General features: G+C 40.7%; 1 protein-coding gene across 1 annotated transcript in view; it reads right to left on the bottom strand.

Moving 5' to 3' along the window:
- LOC114004539 (uncharacterized) overlaps positions 1-6,588 on the bottom strand; it is a 12,985-nt gene that overhangs the window by 4,188 nt on the left and 2,209 nt on the right. The window lies entirely within an intron of this gene.

The following is a 6,588-nucleotide window of genomic DNA, read 5'->3' as shown; positions in this document are numbered from 1 at the left end:
AAAAAGAAAAACATTAGGAAATAAGAAATGGAAAATTATTTGTTGATGATAACATGTATGCTGATGTGCTTGATTGAACCAATATACAGTGTAATCTGGATGGAAAATCTCATTTTGCATGTTGTAATGATGTACAGTGAATGAATGTAAATAAATAAATTTAAATTTGAAAAAAAAAAAGTGTGCAATAAAATGTAAATAGTTTGGGGCCAGCAGGTGGTATAGTGGTTGGGGCGCTGGACTCCCCCATGGCTGACTGTAGTTCGAGTCCCAAATTTGATGGCTTGAAACTCACACTCAGGTGGGTGTGCATGCGTGCCCAAAATCCCAGGAGGAGATTGGAGAAAAAGGGATTACGGCATGGTCATCCTCCCCCAGAGAGTGATTCTCATTTTCTTTCTCACTGTGTCTCTGTCTCTTTCTGGCAAGTGCACCTGTCCTACAGCAAAAACCGTTTAAAAAATGTACATAGACTAAGAACCACTTACATTTATTTCATTCTAACTAAGATTGGGAACAGCTTCCTGATTATATCAGCTAGAATGCAACTGAGGAGCTAAAAGACAAAACAACGGAGACTTTTTTTCTAAAAGGGTACGTGGTTAAGTAATAATGGAATTAATGCATTGTATAGTTTTATTTTTTAAAGAATTATTTTATTTGACTTTATTTATTTTAATTTGACCAGGGAGAGGCAGAGAGAGAGAGAGAAAGGGAAAGTGAGAAAGCAAGTCACCAAGTTCGGGACTCAAACAACAGCTGGCCATATGGGAGTCCAGTGCCCTTAACCACCATGCCACCTGCCGGCCCCAATGTCTTGGGTAGTTCTAATCTGGCCCAAAAGCAGTTATACAAGGAGTGCTCCAGAGCTCCCGTTACTCTAGCTATTTCATTCTCACTTTTTTGAAGTTGAAGAATCGCCCATTTTCACAAAGTATCAATAACGGATTATTTATACTTGCTATAACTCACAATTAGAATCATCTCAAGATACAGTGAGTTTCTAGATAAAAATCAAAATGCCCCTAACGTAGTGTGTACTGGAACCTATGTGGCCCAGTCTTCCCTCCCTGTCTCAGCTCAAAACAAAAACAGAATACAAGGGAGAACTGCCCAAGCTTTGCTGTTAGTGCAGCTTTTAAGTGCAACCACTTCCACTAGATGGCACTAAATACCCTGTGTTTCAGAAATCAGGCCCAAAAAGAAAATCAGAAGGTGAGAATGATCGCTCTGAAATAAACAAGAAATTTCTCAGATAACTTGTCCTGTCATTATATTCAGTTCCTTAGAAATAAAACATGAATCTTGGTTATTTATTCACTCATCAAACATTTATTGAACCATATTATGTTTCAAATTCTGTGCCCAGTATGAGGAATGTGGAAATAACACTTGGTCTCTTGCTCTTAAGGGTTCACATTGTGGGAGGGAACAGATCTAGTGAGGAAAGAGCAGAATCAGACAAACAAGTAGAAAACTGAAAGCAGAATGCTAAAGACTTGATAGAGGTTATCACAGAGCACCAGGGGTAGCACACAGAGGGGCATCTAATGAAGACTTGGTGAATGGAAGATTCTTTTTTAAAAAAATTATTTAATTTTACTTGTTGTTATTATGCTTTTTAAATTTGACCAGAGAGAGAGCAAAAGGGAAAGTGAGAAAGCAAGCCACGAGGTCTGGGACTCAAACTGTGGTCGGCCATGCAGAAGTCCAGCACCTTAAACCACCATGGCACCTGCTAGTCCCGGAAGATTCTTTTTTTTTTTATTTGCTAGAGGGTGCATGTACTTGCTGGAGAGAGAGAGAGAGAGAGAGGGAGAGAGAGAGAGAGAGGGAGAGAAAGCACTCCCCACTCCATGGGAGTCAGGTCACATTTCCTCCTCTGCTGTTTCTCCTTTCAGGATTTTGGACACACACACACTCATACACCTGGCATGTTTTTCAAGCTGCCTGGTTTAGAGTTCAACTGCGCAGCTAGGCATGTGGGATTCAGCCACCTTGATCACCAAATCACTGACAAGCCCAAAAAGGAAATTTTGTTTGAACTGAGATTTAAAGAATGGGCAAGGGGACTGGCAGGTTGCATGGTAGTTAAGGGTGCTAGACTCCCACTATGGCTAACCATAGTCCGATTCCTGGACCTGGTGGCTTGCTTTCTCACTCCCCCTCCCCCAGGTCAAATTAAAATAAATATATATAAAGCTAAATAAAATAATTCTTAAAAAGAAAAGAATGGGTCGGAATTAATTATGCAAAGGAGAGTAGGCAGGGCGTCCTTGGCAGAGCAGTAGCTCCTATAATCATAAAAGGCTGAAGCTCAGAGTACACAGTGAGGTTGGGATGGGCAAGCGCAAGAAAGGAGTCTGGCTGAACTGGTAAAAGTAGGGTCATGGGAAGCCACATATATCTACATCTATTCACTGGACTTAGCAAATAGGAAGTTAACGTTTAGTTTGGCAAAAGCAAGTTCAGGGAAATGGTGCGAGCGAACACCAGACTGCAATGTTCAGAAGTAAAACGTGAAGAATGAGCAAAGCACATGTAGATTGTTCTTTTGAAGAGGTTTGGCTATGAAGGAGAAATTGGAAGCTAGACCGGGGCACAGGATAGAAAAGACAAGCACAGCAATGAGCTGAAGAAAAGATCTACCAGAAAGGAGAGAATGAAGACAGAGACAGAGAAGAGGCAGGTGGGTCTGGTCTTTAGAGCACAGGTCTCAGGAGAAAGAACTCTCCTTTCTTTGAAGTAAAGGAGAAGGATGGATGGTGACTAATAGAGACAGGTGGAATGGTAACGATAAGTCTGACACAGCTCTCTGGTTCCCTTTGCACACATTTGCCCAGTGTCTGGTGGTACTGACCAAGCAAGGTGTCCTAGGCAGACCTGCCTGGTTTCCTGATACAGTCTAACTTTAGTACCTCCCCTGACTTGGGCAATAGGGGTCTCTTTTCAGATACTTTGATGGATTCTGGTCACTTTCATCAGTCCAGTTCCTCGGAACCCAGGACTGCTGCTCTTCTCTGTACCTATTTGCTTCCTGGGGTTCCCAGAGAAATGAAGCGATGTGTAAGCATGGAAGAAAATATTGAACTAATTCTGAGAAAGGAACAGCCTTAATAAATCCCTTCTTATCTTGTCATCTCATCCCATACGACTTACAGCCTCCACTGTCTACAGAACCCTTGTTTGGTCCTGTCTACTCTCCCATTATTTGAGATCACAGTTCCGTTTTATCAATAAGTCTATTAAATGCCTACTGTAGGTAATAGGTTGAATGTCAAGGGATTTTCATCTTAACAAAGAGACAAGGAATACATAGGTACATGTATGTGTATGTTACGTGAGTGTATACATGTACTATATATGCATTAACATATATACACACATACATAATAAAAATAGTATTATATGGTAGCACAAACTGCAAATTAAACAATATAGGTAAAAGAGCTCTTAGAGCTCAAATCTTGGCAAAGACCAAGAAATCTGTTTGGCAATGTTTAAGACATAACTAAAAGGCTGGTTTTATGGCAATATTATGAAATCCATAAGGGGGTCCAGCAGATGGTATGAGGGTTAAGGGTGCTGGACTCTCACATGGCTGACCGCGGTTTGAGTCTCGGACCTGGTAGCTTGCTTTTTCACTCTCTCTCTTTCTGTCCCTCTCTGATCAAATTAAAATAAATTTTAAAAAATAAAGTTAAATAAAAAAATTCTTAAAAAAAAAAAAAAAGAAAAGAAAAGAAATCCATAAGGGGCCAGTAGGTGGTGTGGTGGTTAAAGTACTAGACTCCCACACAGTTGACCATTTATGAGTCCTGGACTTGATGGCTTGATCATGCTGGATAAATATGTGTGTATGTCCAAAATTCCAGGAGGAGAATGGAGAAGGAATTGTGGCATGGCCATCCCCCCCGGAGGTGATTTCTCACTTTCCCTCTCACTGTCTCTCTCTGGTGTGTGCATGTACCCTACAGCAAAAAGGAAAAACAAAACAAACAAAAGAAAAATCCATAATTAAACTACAGAGATGGGGAGCTACTGAAGGTTTTAGAATAAAGACTACTTACACTACTTTTACATGCTTTTCTAATTAATTTGGAAGGACTGTGTACATCGATTAAGAAATGGAGAGCAGGAATAATTCAGAGACTACTGTGATATTGGAGTGGAGGTGATAAAGTCCTGCACCATCTTAAAAATTCTATTCAGTAAGTGTTGGCAGTGGAGATGGAAAGAAATTGGTACCTGCTTGGATATGGCAAAAGAGATAGGAAGCCAGTAGCACTATAAGGTTTCAAGCTGGAGGGAAAGGAGACTGCTGATAACTCTAGAGAGACTTAAATAGGAAATTTCATGGAGCATAGTTTAATGAGCAAAGAAGCTTAATGAAGTTTAAGATATGTGGAGTTTAAAGTGATGGAAACACATTTGGGTGCAAATGACAACTGTGAGGAAAGCTCAGGAAATATCAGTAGTAGCAGCACGTATCTGGGAATTGTCTGCATAAGAGGAAATGTAGAGGGAAAAACATCGGGATAGCACGGAAGCAGAACCAGTTTGGAAGGAGAATGTGAAAAGCAGACCAAGAGATTCGAAAGCCAGGAGAGTAGAGTATTTCAGAAGTCAAGGAAGAAGCAAGTTTTACGGATGAGGAGATATGTAATAATGATGAATACTTAAGAAATTGCTTATTGAGAAAAGTCCAGTAATAATGTCATTTGTGATTGTCAAGCTAAGAGTTTCAATAGGAAAGAGGGGAGAAATAAATGGGTGGTGATAGTGATAATGAAAAGATGCCAAGGAAATCAGAGAATGAGACTACTCCTGAGAAATGAAGTGGTAAAAACGACCAAAGTTAGTAAGTTGAAGAAGAGTTGGGTCCAGGGAGGATTTATTACCCCCTCTAGGCTTAATCATAATTCTTGGCAGAAAGCTCATGTTAGTAAAGGACTGATTAAAAATATAGTAGGAGCAGAATGTTGAGGAGGTAGAAGAGGTTGAGATAAAGGAGAGAGGTCTTGAAGGTTGACCTCCGAACAGAAAGAAGGCAATCAGGTGTGAGAGTAGTTGTGAAGGATCATAGATAAATTTTTACAATTTATTGGATACATTTAATCACTATACATCACTACAGTTAATCCTAGTTAAATTTTAAGTAGAATGGTGAGGGAATTTTCCAGACAGCCTTGCTTTTCTCAATGGAGCAGTTGGCTGCTGAGTTTGTGAGGGATTCAATGCTTGAGAAACTCAAGAGAACAAAGGGTAGAGGTGGCTGGGGTAAAATCATTGGCATGACATCATAAGACTGTGTCCTAGATAGCTTGTCTGGCCACCAGACTTCTTTGAGACTGTTTCCTCACAAAGTTGTAAGAACATGAAATGAGATAATGCACATGTAAACGATAAAGCACTTCTTCAATAAGAGACGGTTAAAATACCTACCACAGGGAATGTGATATGTCATGAATAAGAGATGAAGCAAAGCAGAGCCAGGCATCAGGGAGGGTAGGGATGAAGTTCCGAGCAAGAATATATAACCGAACCCAGTTCCACAGTTGTGACTTACTCCAGCACGCTGGAGTGGAAAAGGCAGATTCCAAAATGAGGGCAGATGTAGAGAAGACGAGGATGAAGAAAAAAATCTAGGTAAGGATGATTTTAAGACCTTTGTAGGAGGACCAGCAGATGGCATAATGGTTACGGCGGCTGGACTCTCACTCAATGGAGTTGGTTGAGTCCTGGACCCAGCAGCTTTAAATTCACACTGGGTGGGTGGCCACCGCCCCCCGCCCCCCAGAGGGTGATTTCTTGCTTTCTCTCTCTCTCTGGTGAGGGCACACACCCAATAGCAAAAATTTTTCACAAAACAAAGTTTATATTCTTACATTTGGAAATTACCATGTAATTTTTATGAAAAAGTGCCATATGACTTACTGACATGTATATTTTAGAAACAGACAAGCACTTCAGTCCTTTTTATTTTATAAATAATTTAGACTCAACTTTTTTTTTTCCTCCCCCAGATTCTACTATTTTTAAAAGCTTAGGCTCCAGGCACTATTCCTCTAACAGGAAATGGATAATGAAGATAAGGAAGACATCAATGCAACAGCTGCCCGTTCAGTCCAAACCAAGCAGGGAAGATCGAGAACAAAGAAAGCCAGCAAGACAGTCTGACATACTAGACAGGCTTAAGCGGAGGGTAAAGAGTCAGAGTGTTACTATCAAAAAGTGACTAAAAACAGGCTGGAGGGTAAGGAGTCAGTGTGTTACTATTATCGGAATTTTGGAGATCTAGGTCCCAAATCTCAGGTGTGCTGCAAAGCTTCCAATTCAGGAGACTCCTGGCTAGGATACATAAAACAGGCTAAGAAATTAGAAAGTTAAGGGTGCCAGATGTGTCCATCTTCCCAATTAGTTTGTGAGACCACAAAGGGCTTGTCCTTCACTGACAGCCACCACTGTCTCATTGTGACCAACCAGGAGCCCTCCTAGGTAGGTAAAAACAGACGGGCCAAACTTGACCTCTGCTCTTTTCTGTTACACAGAAATGCAGAATTCTGGATGGCAAATATGTAACCGCTT

This window comes from Tupaia chinensis, unplaced genomic scaffold (genome assembly GCF_000334495.1).
Source record: "Tupaia chinensis unplaced genomic scaffold, TupChi_1.0 Scaffold138517_1, whole genome shotgun sequence".
NCBI classification, from domain to species: Eukaryota; Metazoa; Chordata; class Mammalia; order Scandentia; family Tupaiidae; genus Tupaia; species Tupaia belangeri.
The sequence above is the reverse complement of the archived record's forward strand: the minus strand, read 5'-3'. Positions and strand labels throughout refer to the sequence as shown.